A 26,099-nucleotide genomic window follows, 5' to 3' on the forward strand; every position below is an offset into this window, starting at 1 on the left:
GTGGGAAGACGAAGTCTTGCTCATGGAAATAGTCACTGAGTATCCACCCTTACGTCCTTTGGGTCTTTTCACAAAGGTTACCTTCACAGAGGTCCTATCTGTTAATTCCAATTTAAAATTGTGACCTCTTCCCCTCTCCAGAATGTTCTATTTCCTTTCCTTCCTTGCTTTGTATTGTTCATATTATTATCAGTATCTGCCAAATTATATATTTTACTTATTTGTTTATTTTCTGTCCCATCTTACTAGAATATGAGCTCCCTAAAGACAAAGAGTTTTGTCTATCATGGTCACCACTGTGTCTCCAATATTTAGGAGAATACCTGATACACAGTAGGTTTTCAATAAATATTTGTTAAATGAATGAAAGAGTATACGAAAAGTAGACACATTCAGCTGTTTATTTTATGAAGCTATTAATGTTGCTATACATGATTTCTTTTGTTTAAAGACACTAAAATACAATGTATTTTATGAGGCTAGCACAAACTTGATAATAAACCTGACACGATCAGTATTAAAAAGGAAAATGGAAAAAAAATAGGCTAACATGTTTCATGAAAAAGATGCAAAATCTCAGGTGAAATATTAATACACCAAACTTCAGTAATGAATTTTTTAAAAAAATTTCCATTATTATCAAGGTGGATTTTTCCAAAGAATGCTAGATACATTAGTAGATGAAGACAAAAATCATTTGTCCCTCTGGATAGATGCAAAAGTTTTATAAAAGTCAACACGCATTCATGATTAAAAACAAGTAAGTGTGGGAAGAGAAAGGACTTCTCTTAACCAGGTAAAGGATGTCTACAAAAAATATAGCAAACATCATATTTAACAGTGAAATTTGGAACATACGATTTGAGGTAAGAAACAAGGAAGCCTGATAATAGAAATTCCTCCCAGCATTGACTGGAGTTCCTATCTACTACAGTTAGAGAGAAAAAGAGAGGAAAAGAAACTTGAAAAACCAAAGATTAAAAATTTGAAAAATGTCTATTCATAGATTTTGTTCATAGAAAATGCCAAAGGGAATCTACAGAAATGTTAGAATTAATAAGAGAGTTCAGCAAGGTAACTGGATAAAAAATAACAAATATATTGTATTCTCTATAACAACAGTAGGAAGTTAGAAAATTAAATCTTAAAATATACTATTTATAGTATTATAAAAATATGAAGTATCTTGGAAAAAAATCATGTTCATGTTTTCAAACATTCAACATGAAGAGGTTAATTTTTCACAAATTCATCTATAGAGTCAATGCAATTCTAAACATGTCCCTATATTATTTCTTTCACTATTTATTTATCTACTTATTTGAAGTATAATTTACTTGTAATAATATATTAGCTTTAGGTGTACTACAGTGTTTGATATTTTTATACATTATGAAAGGATCACTACAAGCCTAGTTATCGTCTGTCACATACAAAGTTTTTACATTATTCACTGTGTTCCCTATGATATGCATTACATCCCTGTGACTTATTTTCTTTTGAGCAGTTAAACAATTATTTTAAAATTGACATTTAATAAAAAATTTATTCATTTTGGTGTGCAGTTATATGAGTTTTGGCAAATGCCTAGAGTCATCTGACAACCACTAGAATCAAGATTCAGAATAGTTCTTTATTTTATAACTAGAAGTTTCTACCTCTTAATCTCCTTAACCTGTTTCACACACTCCCACTCCCTTCCCCGTGAACCACCAGTTTGTTCTCTGTATCCATGAATCTGCTTCTGTTTTATGACATTTGTTCATTTGTTTTGTATTTTAGATTTCACATTATAAGTGAGATTGAATGATATTTGTCTTTCTCTGTCTGACTTATTTTACTTAGTGTGATACCTTCTATGTTGTCCATCCATGTTGTCTCAAATGACATTTCATTCTTTTTTTATGGCTGAGTAACACCACATCTATACCTATTCATCTATTGATGGACACTTAGGCTTATTCCATATCTTGGCTATTGTAAATAACACTGCAGTGAACAGTATGATGTGTGCATCTTTGTGAATTAATGTTTTGTTTTCTTTACTTAAATACACAGAAGTGGAATTACTGAATCATATGGTAGTTCTATTTTATCCTTTGGAGGAACCTCCATTCTGTTTTCCACAGTGGCTTTACCAGTTTATATTCCCAACAACAGTGAATGAGGAGTCCCTTCTCCACATGCTCACCAACACTTGTTATTTCTTACCTTTCCAAAATAGCCAAGTGTGAGGTGATATCTTATTGTGGTTTTGGTTTGTATTTCTCTGATGATTAGTGATTTTGAGCATCTTTTCATGTGCCTGTTGGGCATTCTTATGTCTTCTTTGGAAAATTATTTATACAGGTTTTCTGCCCATTCCTTAATCAGATTTTTTTTTGATACTGAGTCATAAGAGTTCCTTGTATATTTTCGGTATTAACCCCTCATCAGTTATACAATTTACAAATATCTTCTCCCATTCAGTAGACAGCCTTTTTGTTTTGTTGATAGTTTCCTTCACTGTGCAAAAAGTGTTTTAGTCTGATATAATCCCATTTGTTTATTTTTGCTTTTATTTCCTTTGCCTGAGGAGACAGGTTCAAAAAAAATATTGCTAAGACCAATGTCCAAGAGTGTATTGCCTAGGTCCTAGGATTTTTGTGGTTTCAGGTCTTATATTTAAATCTTTAATCCACTTGGAATTAATTTTTATATATGGTGTAAGAAAGTGGTCTAGTTTTGTACTTTTTCATGTAACTATCCAGCTTTTCCAACATTATTTATTGAAGAGACCATCTTTTCCCCATTGTATTTTTGCCTCCTTTGTTATAGAGTCATTGACCATGCATGCATAGGTTTATTATTCCTACATTTTTCTGATGGACTGACAAAGGACTATTATCTAGAATGTGTATATATGTATTTGCATGTTTAGTTTATATTTATGTCTATGTTTGTGTTTGCTATAGACTGAATATTTGTTTCTCTCCTAGATTCATATATAGAATCCTAATCCACAGGGTGATGGTATTTGGAGGTGGAGCTTTTAGAAGGTGATTAGGTCCTGAGGGTGGAGCCCTCATTAACCAGATTAGTGCCATTATAAATGAGATTTCAGTGACATTCCTTGTGCCTTCTACCATATGAAGACACAGCGAGAAGATAGTTTATGAACCAAGAAGCAAGTGTTCACCAGACACCAATACTGCTAACATCTTGATCTTGGACTTTTCTAGCCTCCAGAACTTTGAGAAATAAATTTCTTTGTTTATAATCCACTCAGTCTATGCTATTTTGTTATAACACTTTAAATGGACTAAGCCAATGTTTAAGTTTAGTTTTATATTTGTATTTATTTTTTAAGAAATCATAATATAAAGTAAAACAGCCTAAGAGGAAAAGGGCAGAAGATAGAACAGAACTTTATAAAAGAGAATATACAATTGGCCAATACATATATGAAAATAATTTATTTTAACCGTAGTTACAGAAATAAAAATTAAAACACAATGAGAAATAAAAATACAAAGTTCATATTGGCAAAAAGTAAAATTTCTGACCATCCTGAGTGCTGAGATGCATGTTGAATGAAGGAGACTCTTGTGCTCTGCTTGGGAGAGCACATTAGTAAAATCACTTTTAAACGCAATTTGATATTATCCAGTAATATTGATCCAGAAATTCCATTCCATGATGTTTTCTGTAAGATGTATGTTGCAAAAATGGTCATAGCAAAAATTCTGAAGACAACTCAAGTGTTCACCAAATATGTATTGTATAAATATATTATGATATATTCCTACCGTGTAATATTATACACTAGTGAAAATAAAGCTACAGCTACTTAATTTACATATGAATTTCACAAGCATGATATGAAAAATAGTAAATCACATAAGAATGTGTGTTATATTAGTGTTTACTGAATGAATAAGTAAAGGAAAAGAAACATTTATTGTTTATGGGTCTCTGCATAGTTGGTAAAAGTAAAGTATAATGAAAACAAAGTTATGATTATTACAAAATTTAGGATGGAGGTCATTCTGAGGGAGAGTGATTAAAGGCTTGGGATAGGGAGATGATTAGGTAGGAGAGACAGAACAGAGCTTTCAAGTTACTACTGTATCTTAATATTGGAATGTTTAAATGAATGTTCATTTACATTTCGTACGTTCCTCTGTGTATATGACATATACAATCAAAAGTTACAGAAAGAAAACAATGTCAGATCTAAGTTTAGAGATTTGTCTACGGTCTTAAGGACAGAAAGTGCTAGAACTTTGATTGGATCACTTCTGTCTGAATCCATAGCAAGGTGTCAGCTGCTAACCTTTACCATAGCCCTGGAAAATAGTCAGGTGCCTCCCATCTTGTGTCCACCTCCCCCCTCCGCTCCCCATTTGGCACCCTTGGCCTATTCCTGCCCGTGTCCAAGAAGGACATTAGACCTTATGTTAAAATGTTAAAATTTAGAGGACACCTTGAACTTTTTCTGCCGCCTTTCTTATTTCTTCCAGTCTATTAAACATACTTACTTGAATTTCTGTGTTTTTGATAATTCTAACATCTGCGTTATTTGAGAATTGTTCTTCTGATTTTTGTTTGTGATGATTCGTATTCATTGTTTCCTCATGAGTATACTTATCTTTTGGCAGGGAGGTGAACTTTTGCTCTTTGGTATTAACATTTTTGGTAGAAACACCTTTTTCTGGCCTGACTTAAAAGTCCCTTTTTCTAAAAAGGATTTCTGATCGCTTCCTCCAGGTTCCCCCATATATGGTTAAGTGTAGAGAAACAATGACCTTCTCCCCATGACACCAAGTTTAATTCTAAATAACTATTTAGACACTACTTAGTAAATAATACATTACATATATGTTGATTTAACAAATAGAAAATGGCTTACTATACACCAGCAAATAAATAAATGTAAGTGAAAGTTTTAGCTCACTTTAAAAAAGCTCATTCACTGAAAAAATGTTCACAGCAGTCTGTATAAATGGTGTTCATAAAATACATGCGTGCTTATTCCACTCTCATTCCCTGAGAAGCCATTATTCAATTTTATTGGACTGTCATAACAAAATCAAAAACTGCAATTTAAGCATTTCTATGAATTTGTGAAGTACTCTGATACTAACTCTTTTTAAAGTCTTGTAAATGTTACTCATTGAAAGATTTGTGAAGACTGCTTTAATTAAAGGCTGCACTAACATTTCACTTAGAAATCTTTTGTATAAAGATTCATTCAAAATGGATGTACAGATAGATTTTATTTATTGTGAAAACCCCAATTCTGAACTTAAATAATTAAATTAGATGTACATATTTCAGAGAATATAAGGCCTTTAAAAGCAGAGCAGTATTATTGCAACAGAACCTATGTGTAAAATTACCTACCCTAAAACATGAACCCTATATTGTTATCTTAGATCTGATCTTTTCTCATTTTTCTAGGTCAAAAGACCTTCACAGAGGAGAATTATAAAATCTGACTTAGACGGGACCTTGAAATAATCTAATTCAACTCCTCAGCTTTAAAAATAAAAACAAAAAAAAATGATGACATGAAATTATTTTTCTTAGGCCACTAACTAGCGACAGAGTGTGATAAAAACATGGTCTTTCTGATTAGTAACCAAGGCTTTTTCTTTTTCAACATTCAGAATCAGATTTGGCATATTGAATAAACGTCTCTACTTTCATAGCATTTGTGCTTTATAATCTCTATTCATCTCTTTGCCTTCAGAGAATGCTATGACTATTTGGTCTGCTCATCTACATATGATTTCAGTCTATATATGTGTGTATATACTTGAGATAGGAGAAAGGCAATGAGTGGAAGAACCAAATAGACTTGCATTTCTTAACCTGAGTAGTATTCGATAGAGTCAACCAACTAGTCCTTCTTATATTCTTTCTTCTCTTCCCCATGAAATGACATTCTGCTGGTTTTCTTCCCGTCTCCTTGGCCAGTCCATCTCATGTTCATTTGTTGCATCCCCTCCTTTGTTTGGTCTCTAAATGTTGGCGTGATCTAGGGCTGATTGATGGTTTTCTCCTGTTTGTTCTCTGTACTATCATCTTAGACAATCCTATCCAGAACCATGACTTCAAATACAATCTAATGTTAAGCACTCTCAAATTAATTTCTCCAGCTTTGACCTTTTCCCTAAATTTATGAGGATAACACACAATCACATAGTAGGTATGCCTGTTTGGATGTAACAGACATTCAGAAATAATGCATCTAAGTGATAATTATTGATTTTCTCCACAAATCTTTTCTCTGAGATTTCCCCATCTTACAAACAAGCAGGAACGTTCACTTACCTATTCAAGTGAAGTTGAGGAGCCAGCCTTGATTTTTGTTTCTTTCTCTCACCACATTTAATCCAACAGAAATTCCTATAGATCCTCCTTCCAAAACCTAATGAAGTAGCTCCAAGCCTGGAAAAGTATCTGGCACATAGTAGGTGCTGGACAAATATTTGCTCAATTTGTTGAACTTGAATATTTTCTGGTTTTACATTTATGTTATGAGATTTAAAAACTCAGTTTTATGAAAGCTAACTATTTCCCTAGAAAACGATTTCCAAATTACATAATTTTATTTCTTTAAAATTTATGCAAGAGGAAATAAAGGAATAAACTGATGTCTTTTTAAACTAAGGATGCTTTTTTAAACTAAGGAAAAGGTCAGTTTGGAGTGTAGTTACATCATAAGTCTAACATTTTGACAGCATTGGAAGAGGTCAGGAAAACTTGTGTCATTATTTATAATGAAATATATGACAAAAATGTTATGTTACATTTTCATTTGAAGTGTTCTGGACAGACGCAACCAATATATTCTACAGAGGAACAGAAATGTTCTCTAGATTGAAAGTGAATAAAATTTAAGGTACATTTTAATTTAACTTTTACATAGGCAATAAATAAGAAGAGCTAAAAAATGTATCCAAAATAACTGATAACTTGTTTTAAAAAGAGACCAAAAAAACAAAACAAACAAAAAAAAAACAAATGTAGAGATGAATCACAGTGTTAACCTCTTATTGCCTTAATTTTATACCTTTTTAAATAAAACCATTTTTTTTTTTACTATAAACTGTATATTGTAAATGCCTTACAAATAGTTCTCAGTTCCTACTCTCTTTTATAGGGGAACTCTATTCTAGTTATTGGAAGATGCCCCTCTAAGACTTAATATGTCCCATGATTTTTCTCCTTTGCCATTTTTATGTTCAGGAAGTTAAAAAGTAAGCTATCTACTTGACTTCTAGTTATTCTCTTAGTTTTCCATGCATTGTATCTTTAATGATAAAATTGTCTGCCTTAAATGGTATGTTAAAACATGTAAAGCTTGAAAAGTTTAGAGGGAGTTTTTATTCCTAAAAATGAAAAAAATTTTACTATAAGGATGAGGACTCAGAGTATGATAAAGTGTACATAACTGACCTAATGCTGTTTTTTGATCAAATTCGTCTTTGTACTAAATCAATTAATCTTCCTGCTCTCCTCTTTTACTCCCTTTCTCTTATTCTCTCTCTGCCATCATGTGGTTTACATACACGTGGTTTACATACATATAAGCTTGCAAATTGTTTGGTTTCTAAAAGTCTGTTTCTTATCTGTAAAATGAGTACTGTATAATTCACATAGTATAGTCTCATTTTGAGGATTAAATAAAATAATCTACAAAAGGTACTTAAAATTTTGCTCTGACAACCGTAAGTATGTAATATGCTCGGATTTTGGCCAACCTCTGTATTATTACTATTGTCCCTTCTACTACTGCACCTTCCACTTATAACACTACTATTATTTCATAAACTAGTATGCAAGCATTGTATTAAGTTTATGCTTTAGAGAAAGACTAAATGGCTAATAAATGTTCTAATACATTTAATGAAAAAGTATTTACAGTTTTCTGTAATTCCCGAAGCAATAAAAAAATGTAAAATTATATAAGTGCATAGAAAAAGACTAAGAAATGCACTGAAAATTTAGCTAATTACCTCTACATAGAAAGATTAGTGTTAGTTTCTTTTTCTTCTTTGGATACTTTCGTATTTACAGAATTTTCTATCCTTACCAAACTATATTTAAGATTCAATCCCATCAAATAATATAATACTGAAAATTAACTATACATCAATAAAAACAAGATTCAACCCCACACATATTTGATACCCATTTTCTGTGAGACACTGTGTCATGCAGCGATGAAGACCCAGCCCCTGACCTCAAAAAGGCCACACTGAGCAGGACAAGGTCTAGTAAACCCAAGGTGGCTTTAATAATGCCCTTCCAGAATTTCCCTTATCCTCATATACAGAAGATTAGACATCCACGTGTCATGTCTGCATCACCAGGTATTACATTACTCTTTCTTTTAGAAATAGCCAGAGCTGGGTTTGCCATGTGTGCTTCCCTGGAGGTTCTGTCACAGGCTTCATTAGGCTCCTTCTCCTCCACTCCCTCCACACACCCTTGGTTGAATTTTCCTTCCCTTGCTGGCAATATACGTCCTAGTAGCAGTCTTCTGCCTTACTCTTTTTCAGCAGTGAATTCTCTGCAAACAATCCTCAATTGTCTCATGACCCTGATCATAGTTTTTCCTCATTCTCTGTTTCAGGCTACCCAACTTTCCTACCCAGCCTGTCAGCATGGTGGCCAATTAAACATCCTCTGCTTCTTATAGCCTTAACTTCATTTCTTTGCTTTCTTCACTGCTAATCAAGACAGTCTCAAAAAATAATGCGGTGTCAGGGCCTCTGGGTCACAGTTTATCCCTGTTGTATGGAATGGAGTGGATGAAACATATTTTGATGCATAATATCCCAATTTCAGTTTATACATAAGGACCCGAAACTGTAACAAATTAAATTGAATTCAGTCTACTGAAGATCATTATATATTGAAACCCAAACAGGACGTTTCATTTCTACTGTATTTATTTAAGAGAAGGTGTATGTGGATTATACTGGCTCATAAAACTGATCTATAGATCAGAAGCCTACAGTTGATTGACTAGGTAATTACCATTTACAATAAAAGATGGAATAGCAAATGGTATATCAGATATATGAAAAAAACTGAAGTCATAAGTCAAGCAATAGCCTTAAATTGATAAATTACCTATTAACAGTAGAGAAAAATATGTGCAAATAAGCATTGAAATGTACCTATAAAACAGAGATTTTTGCCTTGGGTAATAAAAAACTAAGCATTAAATTATTAAGAAAAATATTTAAAATATAAGGTACCACATGAAGTGATAAAATACATTTCCAAAAGCTTTTTAGGATTTATCGCTAGCATAGGAATAGCAGAAGTTCCTTCTACCACCTACTTATTTTCAGAACCTTTTCTCTTATTCCAAAGTTCATTCTAAACTTTTCGTCCTGAAAATCATCTATTTAAGTATAAATAAAGAAGATAAAAACAAAGTTTGAGAACCTTCTTATTGTGTTATCCCTCGTGTTACATAATCTGTGCTAAGCAATGGCTATATCCCTTCCTTTTTTATTTCTCCAAACATAAGGAAAAAAAAATACCTTTTTTTTTTTTGCTTTTACCTTTTTTCACAAGCCCTGGGTTATTCTAGGATTTCTATTTCTAGAAACTATTCTGAGACATCTGCGCCTCTCCTATATTCATCCTACATTATGTGCCTTTTTCTTTATCTACTTTTTCTACTTACTCCTACTAAATTTGAGCCTGCTAGAGCTGTCTTAGTGATGATTTTTAAGATATCATATCCACCTTTTTTTTTTTTCATCATTGGCATCATTTGTCAACATCTAATCAGATTTATGTCTTAGAGATCTTTTGATCCTCTGTTTTCAAACCCTAGGCTGTAGAAACATACTTACTTTTAACTGGAAAAGCTTGGAAAGCATTCTTCTTAATGTTCAATGGACAAATTTAGTTTACTTTTTCCTCCACCAGCTACCATGTGCCCTAGAATGATATGGCCTATATTTCTAATCACTCTTTTTGGTTAATTGTTTTACATGGTGCTTTGATCCTCTAATAATATGGTCCAAGGAAAATAAATAGGTCATGTCTGGGTTTTAAAAAGCAAAAATGGAAAATAAAACAAAAGACAAGCAAGCAACTCACACCCCCACCCTGCCAAAAAAATTAGATTTCTCTATAGAACACTGCTGTTGCCTCTCTACAGAAGTGGTGTTTGTTGTTGTATTCTGAACATGTCTTTTTTTTCTTCCTTCCTACCTTCTTTCTATATGGTTTCTATTACTTCTTAACCATCTACCTCTTACTCAAAAAAGAAAAGAAAGTACAAGGGGTATTTACTAGATATAAGCTTGTATTTTCATTACAAATTTAAAAATTTAACATTTAAAAGGATAGATAAATTTAATTAAAAAAAACACTTACAATGACTGATGAGCTTAAAATAATTGTGTCATGGACCTAATTCCCTTCTGTTACAAGGACAAATGGCAAGAATCACCTTTTTAACATTCTGATTGCTCAACAATATGTTATTTTAAAGTTCTAATACAATTTAATGGAATTGAAAATTACTACATCAGAGGTGTCATTAATCAATGGCATTGTTATGCTTTCTTTTAATTATCTATATCCCTAACTATAGTGAAGTCAATTTGTATGTAATCCAACATTAATAAAAACTGGCTGTCTCACACTAGTTAGTATTTTGTTACTCCAACTTTTATTCCTTTATGTATGACTAAACTAAAGCTCAAAGAAATATAGTTATAGATAGGGAATTTAGTTGAATAGCATTTAGTTTTTTAATGAAAGTTTTATATCCAACAATATCTTGGAAATACAAAGGAGGTAACTTACTACTACTAGTGCTGAACTTTCTATCAGGGATGGACTTAAAGCCTGGGGAAGTTAAACTCCAAAGTAACTACTTACTACACAGTCGGAAGCCATCACATAGGCAGAGTGCTTTTGAAGAAAATAGGCCAAACTTTCAGTGGAAGAACAACATTGTGTTGACTTCCTAGAGAAGTCTTGTATTTCAGTTCTTGCCAAGCAATCAATGCTGTGCTCAGTATTATGTATTTATATTTGGGTGAAGATGGAGTTGAAGGGGTAAGAGCTCAAAGAAGACTGAGGCTACTCCCTTCTGGATATAGTATTGACCTAATGGCTGTTCAGAATCATACGACCTATAATCAAAGATTTCATTGTGTAATTTATAGCAAATAAAATAGAACTCTGCTATCTATATTTTGTTTTCATATATCAAGTTTTGAAAAAAGTAATGAAACAAATGCTATTATATAATAGCATACAAACCCTCCTCAAATGGTACATAATGATTAATTTATATCATTTTTAAGATGAATGGTTAGAACAACCAATGCCCCATAGCCAAGACTACCAGGATCACCTATACTCAAAGAAAGCTAATTTACTGATTTGCTGACATGAGAGTGAAGGCACACCAAGGAAAACTATGGAGTGTCTCAATACGAATATGTTAGAAAGGACTTATAGGACTTGGACTTGGGCTTTAGGTGATTTTGAGGGGGGGTTAAGGAAGTGGGGATTAGCCACTGGATTAGATACTGTTGGGGAACTGAAGTAATTCTGCAGTTGGCTATTATAATCATTCTTATTTAGAAAGTGAGGAGATGAAGCAAGGCTAAAGCTGTCATTGGTAAAGAAGCAGCAGGTACTCATAAACAGCCAGAATAGGGGGACAGTTGGTCATATTTGTAGTTTGAACAATGGTATTTTTAGTCTTGCTCCATTAGAGGCATTGGATGGCCTTGTCTGATGATGGTCTGTGAAATTTTTACGTTCATCAGAACACCGCATGCTACTTCTGAGTCCTGGGTCATCTCATAGCAACACCAAGGCCTCTCTGGTAATGCCAGACCAGCTCCCAGGTGAGAGGGGCTGCTTTTCTATTTCTTTGAACATATTAGAGAACTTAAACATCTTTCAAATAAATAATACAATAATGAAATTCTGATCCATTTACCAATAAGCTTAGTGTCCCCATTTTGCAAAGCATGATGATATATGTTGGTTCAGAAGAAGAAGGAAAAGGGGGAAGTGGAGGAAGAGGGGAGGGAGGCAGGAGAGGAGGAGGCTGTGAAGTATAAGAAGAAAAAGAACAAGGGATGGCTTTCTAAGGAGCGTAAGAGAGAGTTGGTGAGAATTGTGAGATGAATGAATGATCCCAGTGATCCCTGTTAATCACATTTTTATGCAATCCTCCCCCTGTGTGGGTGCTGGACCTCCTGTCATCGTGCTTCTGATAAATAGAACATGACAAAAATGATAAGATGTCACTGTCAATATTATCTTACACAAGACTATGATTTCTGTCTTATTTGCTCTCTCTCTTTCTCTCTGGTTCTGCTTGCTTGCTTGCTTTGAGGAAGCAAGCTACCATGTTATAAACTTCTGTATGGAGAAGCAAAGAACTGAGGGAGGCCTCCTCCTGACAGTCAGTAAGGAACTGAAGCCCTCAGTTCATCAACCCCATCAACCTGTGAGGAACTGAATCAACAACCACATGAGTGAGCCTGGGAGCCCATGTCTCCTAGCCAAGCTGTGAGATAATCACAGCTCCTGGTGGACATCTTGATTCCAGCTCAATAAGGACCTTAAGATGGGGGGCCCAGCTAAGCTGCACCTGGATTCTTGATCCACAGAAGCTGCATTAAGAACTGGTTGTTTTAAACCATTGAGATTCAGGGTAATTCATGACACAGCATCAAATAACTAACACAGGAGATCAGGGTGGGATGAGGAGGAAGTGAGTGAGGAATCCTCAAATTCTTCACTCATCCTGGTGCAGCTCTGCAGGAGACATTTTAAAATGAAGCATGAAAGCGAGACTGCAGGAGAAAGGACAGGAGCTTTGGCTGTGGATCTGTTGAACTACTATATATTACATCTATTTTGCGATAGTTCAATTCCACGGATATTCAATGCCAAAATTACAATAAGTACTCTAGGAACTCAGCTAAGAGTGATAACTTGTCAGATAAAACAAGAAATATGAGATTTTACACAATACTAGACGCACCTATTTTTAGAGGAATTTGGAAAATCATGTTCTTACTTATGGTAGGAGGTAGAAGGCAGAAGAAAGAGAATTCTTTGTTGCTTAAATGTTATGAAATATTTGCTATGGGAGGGTTTCTTGGTAATATCTTACAGACACTAATTTTATGAACTAATCTCCCTAAACACCCCAGCAGGAAGTAGACAGAGAAAGGATAAAGGCGCCAACATAAAATATAAATGCACTCTTAGGCACAGCAGGAACGACGTGAATGAATGAGTCATTTAAGCAGAACTTTGTGTGTGCCAAAAGCCAAGTTGTGAAAGAAACAGTTTTTAAGAACCTCAAGATACAATTAAATTATGTTCAAATATCAGATCAGGAAGTAACGGTAAGGAAAAGAAAAATAAAAAGATCGAAAGATTTTATGATATTTTAATACAAGTTAATTTTGATATTAAGGACTTTAAAATACAAAAGCTAATTATGGCTTTTGTGCTATATTGATAAAATATATGCTGTTACTGAGCAGGCTTAATAGCTGATTATCAAAATTCAAATCATAGAAGTTTCAAGAAAGCTTAGACCAGTTCTTCAGTTTCAGTGTGCATATGAATCACTTGGGGATCTTGGTAAAAAGGTAGATGCTAATTTAGTAGGTCTGAGGCAGATCTATGACTCTGCGTTTCAACAATCTCCCAAAAAGTATCTTTCTAACAGACTGCCAGGGGACCACACTTTTTGAGATGAGTTGTAAGGTCTTAAAAACTTGAATTTTAAAGTACTGGAACACTGCTATTTGATATGTGGTCCTGAGGTAAGCAATATCAACATCCCCTGGGAATCAGAAATATAAGAAACACTAAATTAGAGCAACTGTAGAGAAGTTCAATGACTTACCCAAGGTTTGAGAACCAGAAATAAAGACTGCCCTAATTTTCATTCAAGTTCTTTTTCTGGCATTTCAAAGATAATACTAGGAAGACTTAACAATCCAAGATGGTCTTTCTCTTATGGAAAGGATGTGATCTCAGCATGCCGTTGTCTCACCCTCTTGGGATAGAGAAATAGTTACCCATTCTGAATTGCTGTCTGGGACACAGCCCACTCAGAGGTCTGCATTAGTCACTTAATTACATTCTCTTTCAAGAGTTTCACATTGAAGTTACAATACAGAAATTAGAGAATTGCTTGAAGTGGAGCTGTGATGACCACCTGGGCAAAACTTTGACAGCATGGTGAATGTAATATATATACTAAGACCACAAGTGTACATTTTCTTAAATGTTGTTTCCTTATTTTTTAAAAGGGATTTTAAAAGTAGGGTTTTTTTTAGCATTGGTGTTTTATTCCCTTCTAATTTCTATGCTTTATAACTTTTCCAGTTTAAAAAATATTTTGTTTAACCTACATATTTTTATTATTGTAAGATAGAGATTTGTACCTAAAACAAAATCCCTTTAGAAAGTTCTTATTGTTAGAAGAGAAAGCACATTGACAGGTATTTATACTTGCATATATCTTATACATATGTTCTTAGAGACTTCACTTAAGAAAAATGGTTAATAGTGCCCAGAACTTTTCTGGAATCCAATTCCAATGGGTGTCTCTGCCCTTTAGGGAAATGTGAAGAGAATCTTAAGGGATGCCCAAGTCCCCAGGTCCCTTAGATTCACAAACAGTGGTTCAGAATTTGAGTGATGCTGCTCTGCTAACTGGCTTTAGAAAAACAGGCGGAGATATATTGTTAGTTTAGTTTTTTTTTTTTTTTTTGAGGGGTGTTAAAGATAATTAAGTTTATTTAATTATTATTTTTAAACAACTTTACTGTGGTATAATTTCTGTACAGTAAACTACACATATTTCAGATGTACAATTTGATGAATTTTGATAGATGTAATTATTTTTTTAATGGAAGTGCTGGAGATTGAACCCAGGGCTTCCTGCATGCTAGGCATGCACTCTACCAGTTAAGCTATACCCTCCCCTCCAGATATTTTGGATTTTACATGGAATAGTGGCATTTACTGATAAGGGCAGAGAGGCTAGCCATGCTGCCGTCAGAGAAGGTCTGGCAAAATGAAGGATTTGACTCAAAATGGCACTCCTTTGACAAACACTTAAGGAAGGAGTCATGGGTTTTATTTTGTAATCGCAGGGAAAAGGGTGAAGAGAAAATACCCTCTGGGTATATGGAGCTCACTATGAAGTGGCAGAGGTCGTTCTATCCAGGGAATAGCAGCAGATGGAGGCAGCTAAGAGCATGCCAATCCTAAAGCTTTGAAAAATACTCTTTGAAAGATCTGTTTGTTAAAAAATGCACTCCTTTTAGAATGCTCAGCAGGAAAGAGCAACATGTACTCTCAAAATGATGTTGAAAAGTGTCTCTAAGTGGAGAACAGAAGACAGAACCCTGATGTTAAGCAAAGAAGCAAGGGACAGCAAAGAATTTACCCAAACAAAGTGAAACCCTGACAAAGGCAGTCCAATGGCATCATCTGTGGTCAGGGAGTAAATGGAAGAAAGTCAGCTGCAGTAAGTATAGTGTGATGTGCTTCTCTCCGGAGTAAATTTCCTGCCTTCTAGAGAAAATAGTTCCCAACAAGAGGTAAGCATGATAGCCACACTGGGTAGATTTTTCCAAATTAAACATAACTTTACCTCAACCTCAGACTTACACAGAGGAGTCCCAGATATTGAGCCTAGGGGTGTGTGATTTGTACTTTCACAGAAGTTTCCCAGTAAATATGAAACTCATCCTTGACTGAGAAGCACCATCCTAGAGCAGCTGGTGAACAGCGTATCTTTTTTATTTTTTTACTCAATAAGAACACTTAACATGAGAACTCTTGACCAATTTTTAAGTGTGTGATATGGTATTTTAAACTGTAGGCACAGTGTTGTACAGAAGATCTCCAGGATTTATTCAGGTCTGCACAAAATATTAGTTTTCTCTGCCCAGATTGTGTTGCTATAGGGTAGTGAATTCCTGACCATACTTCTCAGAAAGAGCCTGGAATCCAGCTGTATTGTCACATAGAGGAATGTTTAATGAACATTTACAATGAAATAATAAATGAATCTAATCTTTCTGCTGTTTTATGCACTGAGGAGCAAGAAAAACAAGGATTTTCCCCTGCAATCTTATAAAAGATTTCTGGGTGTCTGAAAAAAAAAACTTTAATGTTATATGATTCAACAAACAAACTTGGCTCTTAAATTACTAACTGGAGGAAGTGTTGAGAGGGAAAGAAAAAAGAGAATCGGCACAGAAGGAGAATTTAATATATCCTAAGCAGCAATAGCAACAAGATAAGTCTAAGCATTCCTCTTTAAGCATTTTCCCCTTCATTCATACATGCCCAGTTTAAGGATAATTGTGAGGTGTTATTTATGAGTTAAGGAGACTCTCAGCCTTGGTCTTTAAAATGAAGCTTCAAATGCTAAGAGCATCCCGTCTGTTCCACAAACAAATGTACTGCTTAGTGGCAGAGCATCTATCCCATCTAATTGGTACTTCACGTATTTTTAAATTTGTGAGGCTGTGCTTATTCTTTAGTGTGATATTAAAAATGTTTCTTTGAAATGAGTCAGGGACCCTAGAGGGGTTAATTACATAATAATTACTTTGTCATGTGCTTCCTTCTTCCCAGGGTAGACTATTTTCACTTCTAAATGAAATCTTCAAAATACTAAACATTTGAAAGACATAGTACCTGAAATAATTTACACCTGCTCTGAATGACTACAGCATAAATTTAATACTCAGTAAATGGAGGCTTGAAGTCCCTAAAATCCAGGCCTAAATGTTCACTTATTATATTTCTCTGTACACACACATTTCTAGTTAGTATTTATAGTATTTGGTCATAATGATTTTACATCTGAAGAATAGATTTGATACATAAAAACATCCATTCACTATTTTAGGCATGGAGTTTGTATGATAGAAACAGAAAGAGAGAGTGAGATTCATAGATACATAGATTCATAGATGGATGGATGGATGGGTGGATGGATAGATAGGAAAATTACTGAATTATCTCTTTATGTTACATAAAATAGTCACTCCTCTTCACCTAAGACCAGTGACAAGAATTTTTCCAACCATCTTTCTCCCTCCTTAATGTGTGTCTCCTGGGGGAAGAAGCTCTCTCTGATATTATCAATGAGAAGTGGGAAGTGTCATTGTTAGCTGGTGGCATAGGGCCCTTCTGATTCGTTCTTCCTTGTTAGCCCCATGGATAGACTTTCCGTGTGTGTGTGTGTGTGTGTGTGTGTTTGAGGGGATGAAGGATGTTGGGGGCATGTCCATGTCCAGCAACTGCTCAAAACTGGATGAGTAATTTCAAGTAAAGTGGTAGGAGTAGAGAGGCCATTTTTCACTTCAGGCTGAATCTGCTATGTAATTCAGTTTCACTGGCAATACGGCTGGTAGTTTGAAGCTTATCTTTTTCTAATGTCAACTTTAATTGCTTTAATACCTGGAGAAAGAGGAAAGTGATTAACTCTGTGCCCCCCCCCCCCAGTATCTCTCATTAAAACAAGTTTTCTTAAAAAACAGATTATGCTTCTATTTCAAATTAGGAATCAATAAGTTTTTGATACAGCCAAGTTCAGCAGTGATGGTCTATCATTTCAATATCTCAAGTAGAAGTACAATTTTAATGAATAATATGTATTGCATGGTCTCCTGAGCTTTTCTCATTAACCATTTGTTTCGATGCCTTTTCATAATACCTTCCTTGATTCAGTTCTTAACTTCTTTTTTAGCTCGCTATAGAGTTGGTGGGACTTACAACAAACAAATGTAGAGCTTGAAAATTACACAATTTTCTGTTTGAAGCATTTTGGGGATTTTTAGACAAATGAGAGGAAAGCCCTCAAAATTATCATATACCTCCTGTGTATTGTCATTATGGACAAAAAAGAGGATTATTGAAATTTTCTTATAAATGCTCCATCTGTTTTTCTATTTCTTGTGAGCCAAATTTTAGCCAGCCAAAACGGAGGGATTATAGTGCAGTCGAGATAGCATGGACTTTGGAGCTAATGGTTGTATGTAAAAGCCTGACTTACTAGCTCTTTAGCTTTGAGTGTAAATTAATCTATCTGCCCTCAGTTTTATCTATAAAATGGGTATAATATATACCAGTCAAGGTTTTTCACACAAATCAAACAGAATTTATTTCTCTCCTCTGTTTATTAATGTTTCTATATGTCTAAACCTATAGACCACATCTTTAGTATTTCACACCTTATATATTAAATAATTCTTGGAGTGGAATTCTCTTTGTTTTACAATAATTATCTTTTCTCTTGGGAAGGCTACATACCACAAGAGTTGACCGTGAAATGCCATGTCTATGTTTCATGTCTTTGAACCATTGGCCATCACTTACTAATGCAGGGCAGATATCTAAGCCAATTATTTACTTTTCCCGGGAATTTGAAACTAATAGTCATCAGAGTGAGTCATTTTGATGTCAGGATCCTAGAAATAACATGGGATCCCTGGAGCCACTTAAGTACATGCCCTTCCTGAAGCCTGGACATACACTTTTCATGAGCATCTGGGATGCAGTATGGCAGAGTGGATAAGAGAACAGGGCCAAGGGCTTGAATTCCAGATCTGTCACTCACTAACTTGTGACTTTGGGATGATTATGTAACTTCTCAGTACAACCGTTTATTGATCTATAAAAGGTGTATAATTGCTGTAAGTATCTTACAGAGCCCTTGGGAGAATGAAATAAGGTAATTATGTAAAGAGCTTAGAATGGTGCCTGGAACATAGTGGATGCCCTACAAGTGGTAGCTATTATTAGGATTCTGGGAGATATTCCAGTTCCTTCCAATGAACAGCCTACATTCTTTTATCTTTATTCTTAAGTAAATCATCATAGTTTTTGTTGTTGCTTGTAACCAAATGAACCTCAACTAAGAGCCTCAGGGAAGCTGTCTTTGGTATTTTGTTTGAACAAATTCAGTTTATGCCCCTTAGATATGTTTATGGCTAAAATGAAAATACTACGTAGGTAAGGGAGGAAAATCAGTTTGTAATAAAATTCAGTTGGCTAAACATTGTTAACTTTGTTTTCATTCCTCATCAATTCAAATGATGAGTTCAGTTTTTAAGCTGAATGACATTTTTCAATGAATGAACAAGTATTCTGTGATTTGTTGAATATAAACATATATTTTATAAATAAATCCATTTGTCTTTAATAACAACAAGGGGAACACCAGTTATTTAGTGTTCGTTATGTGCCAGGCCATTTGATAGGTACTGTAGATATGGTATGCATTTGACTTGCATTTGAGGGAGAGAAAGAATAAAGAAACAGACATTACTTACTTAATGTAGTATCAGGTAGTAGTAAGTGTCAGGGAATGAAGAAAACTAAGGCAGGGCAGAAAGGAATACCTAAGTGCTATATTCATCAAGGGAATCAGAAAGGCTTCTTGGAAGATGTATCATTCGAACAGCTAAACCCTATTGAGGTAGGTATCCATACGCCTCATTTACAGATGATAGAGATGATGAATCTGACATTTTTTAATCATAGGTCATAAGCTAGAAAGTGAAGGAATCAGGCACTGTGCTCAGGCAGTCTAGCCCCAGAGTTAACCCTATTAAAAACCACTCTATATTTTCCAGTGAGGAAAGAAAAAGATCACATTAATTTTGTTTTCTTTTTCTTTGCTGTATCATTTTGTATCACCTACTTTTCCTATTCTTCTGCTTCCACTTCCCATTTAAAATCTGGTACATTTTTTGTGTGTGTACATATCCTAGAACAAAATACCACTATTCAACTGAGCTTGCTAGCTTGGCTGGCAGTTAATTTTACCATGTAGTCTAATTTCTGTTCTTTTTTTCTTTTAATATATTATAAATAACTGAGGAGCAGGTCTAAAGGGCAGCTAAACAAACCACCAAACAATTTTGCACACTTACTGAGTCCACATAATACGTCCTTTGACTTCAGAAGTTTTTAATGTATAATACATTTAAAAAGTCAACATTCAAAAGAGTCACCAGTTGTATAGTGCTCTGTTTAATTCAACAGGGAATAGCCCTAGATTTTCCAGACTTATACTTTAGAACGAAAAGGGAAGTATATTAATTCATCAATAAGTCAGTTATTTTTTTAATAAGTACTGATTCATAGCAAATATGTATTCTATTACTTTTTATTAAATGCATCCTTCTGTGAAGTATGGCATTGTGAATCATTACAATTAGGGGTTAAAATGAGAAGGAATTGAGTTGCAAGAATATGTTGTTTGATGAAGTGCATTCGGGTTATAAGGAGCAGTTGAATCTGCTTATTAGTACGTTGCTTTTGCTTTCTTATATTACTACAGGTAAAAATGGACAATTACTAAGGGCTTCCCATGAAAGTATTCCATCTGGCTGGATTTTGCATCTCTCATCCCATTAGATTTCTCATATACTTTAACTCTAGGGCCTTAGCTTTGATTTTAAGGTATAGCTATTTAATATGATATTAATAAGAAGAAATAATAAGAATAGTCCTCCCTAATTTGGCTTCTATCACAAGTTAAGTGACTAATTTTTGCAATGCTCTACAGGTTGGTATGTATTATTAGCCTTAGGTGAAGAAATTGAGATAGATAGTTTAAATAATTTGCCCAAGCCCACACTGCTGGTACATATGTGTTACGGTTGAAAAGGAGGCTTCTTGAATGTCAGAGTTCATGATCTTTCTTCTGGGTTCTCAGCTAACATTTGCATGTTGCCAGTAGTCAGGAATTGAGTCTGTGAAATCAGTCAAAGCTGAGTTCAGCTAGCAGCTCTTAAATAAGTCACTTAACTTCTATAAATTTGTTTCTTTATCTGTAAATAAGGATAATGGAGCCTACCTCATAATACAACTGAAGGAGTTAAATGAAAGAATGCCTGTAAAACATAGTAAGTTCCCAGTGCATTTCTGTAAACATTATGACTATAATTATTGTTTAAAAAATTATGATGATCTCATTTCATTCTGGTGAAAGAACATGCCAGACTGTTGCAAATATCATTGGACTGATGGGCTGTTCTGTAGTACATAGATCAATCATAAAATGTAAGAGCTTACCTATCTCCTATGATAGGGTCAAACACAGAGCAGAGTTTGAAAATTTGTGATCCCTAAACTATAGTTATATTGTTTTATTTGCTTTTCACAGCATTTTTGGAAAATTGTATTTAAATTGCTTGTGCTGCCCCATTATCACTCTTATTTTGACTCCCTGGTTCCTATCTTAGAACTTACTATTTACTTTAAACATATTTAATCATTTATAGAAGTATAAGTGATATTGGTGAATTCATTTCATATCATTCAAGAATGGTTCTAACGGGCTTAAGCTACGCCAGACTCTAAGGTGAGGATATTAAAATGAGTAAGTCACTTTCCCTTTCTCTTTAAGAAGTGCTTTTCATATTCTATTGCTCATTTTAATCACCTGAGGAATTTTATTAAAATTCAAATTTTAACTCAGTTGGTGTGGGGTGGGACATGAGATTCTGCATTTCTGACAGGCTTCCAGCTCCTGCTGGTCTGTGGCCATAATTGGAGCAGCAAGTTCTTAGGAGCTCACAGCTCTGCATCCGGAGATGAGTACTGAGAATAGCTATGAGCAATGTACAATGTTACACAAAGGAGTGAATGATCAATACTGGGTGGAATGTAGATTATCAGGAAGATATTGTTGAATAAGTTTAAGCAGAATTTAGTCTTGAATATCAAGCCACATTTTACCAATATAACCATATAACTTCCAAATGACAATGCCCAGTTTGAATTTTGATGCATTTGTGACAGTGTTTCTATTTCTGAGTAACGCTTGGTTTGGGATGAGTTAACACTGTGAATCTTTGTCCTCATAGTGTTCATGGCCTACTGTGCCTGCCATCTTCCAATATATAATTCCCAAGAAAGGAAATACCTTCTAAAATTTTTACATTAAAAATCTCACCCCACTGATCAGCTTCAATAATTCAGAATAACTTTAAGAGCTTTCATATATTTTTGATGTATTTTCAGTCTTCTATAGTATTTCACCTGACTCTTGACTTTAAAGTCCAGAGATAAATGAAGAACCAGTATTTTTAGAGAAATCTGGATGTGAGATGTGGCATGACAAGAACATTATATAATGTTCAGAGCTGTTAAAAGATGAAATAGGTGGAGGTATCAAGGACAGGATCACAACTGTCTGATTTCTGAGGATATTGCTGCGATATTAAAACCAAAGGGCAGATACAAAGGGACCAGCAGCATCACGTGGGGGATTGTCAGCTAGTAGAACCTCAGGCCTCATCCCAAACCTACTGAAACAGAATCAGCCTATTAACAAGACCCACAGGTGGTACAAATGCATTTTAAAGTCCAAGAAGCAGGAATCTACACTACTCCTAACGCTGAGAGATTCTAAAGTTTTGAAAACCTTTGAATTGCTATTTTCCAAAGAGATTAGTAGGTTTAAATCTTCATTGTCAAGATGGTAATGAGCCATAGGGATCAGAAATTGACTCTAGTTCTAAACTAGACCCAAGTCCTCACTAGACCAAAATATCCTGAAGAGATTGGGTTAGTTGGATAAAGTTTCTTAGACTTCATCATGCATCAGAATACCCTGGAAAATTTGTGAACATGCACAATGATAAACTCTATCTCCAGTTTCTGACGTAGTAGGTCTGATGTGGGGCCTGAGAATTTGCATTTCTACAAGTTTTCAGATGATGTTGACGCTATTGGTACAGGGTCCATACTTTGAAAACCACTGTTGTAGATGAAAAGTTGGCTAATCTGTTCATTACAACCTATGCCAGACAAATCTTGTTCTAGATAAAAACAATGTATTTTTAGATTATATGATCAGGAGACTCTTCTTGAGTTAATCTGTGAATGACTCAGATTCCTTAAGAGCACTGAAGAGGAGAGCAGCTACTTCACATCTACCCTAAGGTGGATACTTGTAGACAAAGACTATTAAAATTACATTAATGTGGACCAAATGAGTCAGTGAGTTTTGTATAGGCTCATTAATTAGCAACTCATGAAACATTGGTTTTACCCAAAGCTGAACCAGAAAATGAAGAAAGATTCATAGATTTTAAAAAAAAAAGTTTTTTTAACAATGTTTTGATTTGACACAATAAGAATAAAAGCAGACTGTACATAAACACTGTACTCTAGTTGAGAAATTTGGTTCTCACAGGGACACAGATTAACAATTGAGAAGCTACTTCATATGTTTACTAGGGTGAGCAAATAAATAAATAAATATATTGTAGAAAATAAAAGTAAGATTTCTGTCAGAGAAAGAAGCTACAAATAATAAAGGAAGGGAGACTAGAATGATGCTGGATTGGAGTAGGAGATGCCAGTATAAACTCTTATATATATGAGTTTGTATACATTGGTGTATCTCTTAGCTTTGTCTATCTGAGAAAGCCTAGAAATAGTGACATTCCAGAAGCAATGAACACCTCTAGTAATCAGATTTTTGTTTCTGGAAACCATTATCTGATAAATGGAATCAGGGCTCCTTGGAGAAATGGTTACTTCCAGGGCTGGGGAAGTAAAAATACAATATAAACCTGCAACATATTGTAGTGCCAGAAAACAAGGATGCACTTAAAAAAAAAAAAAAAAAAAAAAGGCAACATGTCACAGAGGCCCAGGAACCACCTGAAACAGATGGCATAATTTAGGCAAATAATAAGAATAATAGATACTAATACAAATAAAATAATTATCTTTGAGCCTGTGTGATTAAATGCATGCATCACATTCTGAATAAAATCTTACGTGCATACATATATGCATACATAGCGGGGGAGAGGTGACAATTCTTTATTACAGAAGAATAATTCTAATTACTAACTGTAGGGAGACTGCGAGAAATAGAAAATCATCATTAGAACACCACACTAATAATTGCTGCAAGCAAGATCCACCAATGAAAGCTAAAATTAGTGGGTAAAGTTCAGTTTAATGGTCTCAAAGAAACTGTCCAAAAATAAATCTTTATTAATTTCAAAGGAAAATACAGCAACTTTAGAGTGGGGAAACTTGGCAGACTCCACCTTGACTAAGAGTCAAGTTATAAAAAATAGAGATATTGAGATCATCTGCCCTTCAGTATAATGCCCTGAAAAGAAAATGTTACACCTGTGGCATTCTTCCCAATTATATATAACCTCTGTCTAATCATGAGAAACATGTCAGATAAATTCATATTGAGTGATATTCTTCAAAATAAATGACCTATACTTTTCAAATTCAAGGTCACTAAAATAATAAAAAACTGAGGAACCATCACAACTTAGGGGAGATTAAGGAGACTTGACAATCAAATGTGATGTGGGATCCTAGAATACATCCTGGAACAGAAGACATTAGCATAAAAAGTTGGTGAAAGCTGAATAGAGTCTGCAGCTTATCTAATAGTATTGTACTAATGGTATCTTAGTTGTGATAATTGAAATTTGTCATGTATGATGTTAACAGAAGAAGTTGAGGGAAGGGCATATAGAAACTGTTAATACTCTACTGTCAGTCTAAAATTAACTCAAAATTAAAAGTTAAAAATTATTTTAAAAAAATACAGAATAAGTGGAAGTGGCCCCCCATTCTAACTCCTTTGCCAGAGCTAACCACAACTTTCAGTTAAGGTGTGTCCTCACAGTTATTTTAATGACTCTTAAGATAATAAAGTCTTAATAAAATAGTGAAAAGTGGTTTCTGATGTCAAGAATCTTACAATAAGTTTTAAAAACATACCTATAAGAAGTTACTAGAGAAGATTTACCAGACAGTTTCAGAACTTGTACACTGACAAAAACAGATTGAATATAAACTAAATGTTTTCTAAGCCCTGGTCATCTTGTTTTCGATCCTTTGTCCGGTGGCTGGTAATGACTGGAGAGAGCTGGTCTCCTGCTCTTTGTGGCACTTTTCTGCTTAACGCTTCATTTCAGTATCACCCTTAGTTTCCAGCTCCTGCTCCTTCCTTCCTGAAGTAGCGTTGAATTACTTGAAGTAATTTTCATGAAATCCTTCCGGGATAAATGATGAAATGCTTATTAAGAATATTTTATGTACAGAAATTTCATTATGTAAATTACTTAAATTAATTAAAATAGAGAAACCTAATGACTAATGTTCAAAAACCATTAACTAATTGAGAGAGACAAATGAATTCCCATGGCTTTGTATGTGCTTGCCTTAATGCTTCTAGATGTTGGTAACTTTGTTTATAAGAGTTTAATTTATCTTGAAAAAAAAAACTGACCTTTCTTTTTCAGTCTTAGCAGAGTACAATTTTGACTACCTTTTTCAGTGTCTCCTACTTTAAACAATTCGATTTTGAAAATCTACCATCTGTTAACAAATAATGTTCTCACCATGAAGGCAGTGATTATGTTTATTGCAATTTTACATGAGGATAAACCAAGAAAAATATAAGAATAGAAACTGAAGAAGAACAAATTCCAAAAGAAAAGAAACTATATAAAATGAACAAGCATTAAACTACATTAGCTGCCCTGAGATTAAGGGTAAAAGAATGTGCAGCAAAAATAAGGCTGAAAGAGTGAAAAGAAAGAGAATAATATGAATATGATGTTAAATATAAATATTTTGAAGCTCTAGAAATAGCCTGGACAAGGTTTGACTGATCCCATGATGTTATAGACTTAGAAATGACCACTTAATAACATAAGCAAAGAATCACAAAATATTATAGATGAAAGGAAATTCAATTGGTGAATTCTTGACTATATAGGTGAACTTTCCAACTATGTACAGTCTATTAAGCAAAGCTTAAATATTAGAATAACAATGATAATGCTAACTTGTACTGGTATCAGGGTTTCTAGTAAGAGTGTTTAAATGCATTGTTCTCTTTTATTCCTGGGAACATCTCTGTCGTATTGGTGAGAAAACTAGAACTTCAATATTCCCAAAACTTCAGTTTATCACCATAAAGTCTCGTCTGTTGTATCTACTACAAAACTAAGTCCACCTTGCCCATTCCCAGTGTGCAATGTGTTTCTCTT

Source organism: Camelus dromedarius, chromosome 1 (assembly GCF_036321535.1).
Source record: "Camelus dromedarius isolate mCamDro1 chromosome 1, mCamDro1.pat, whole genome shotgun sequence".
Taxonomy (NCBI): Eukaryota; Metazoa; Chordata; class Mammalia; order Artiodactyla; family Camelidae; genus Camelus; species Camelus dromedarius.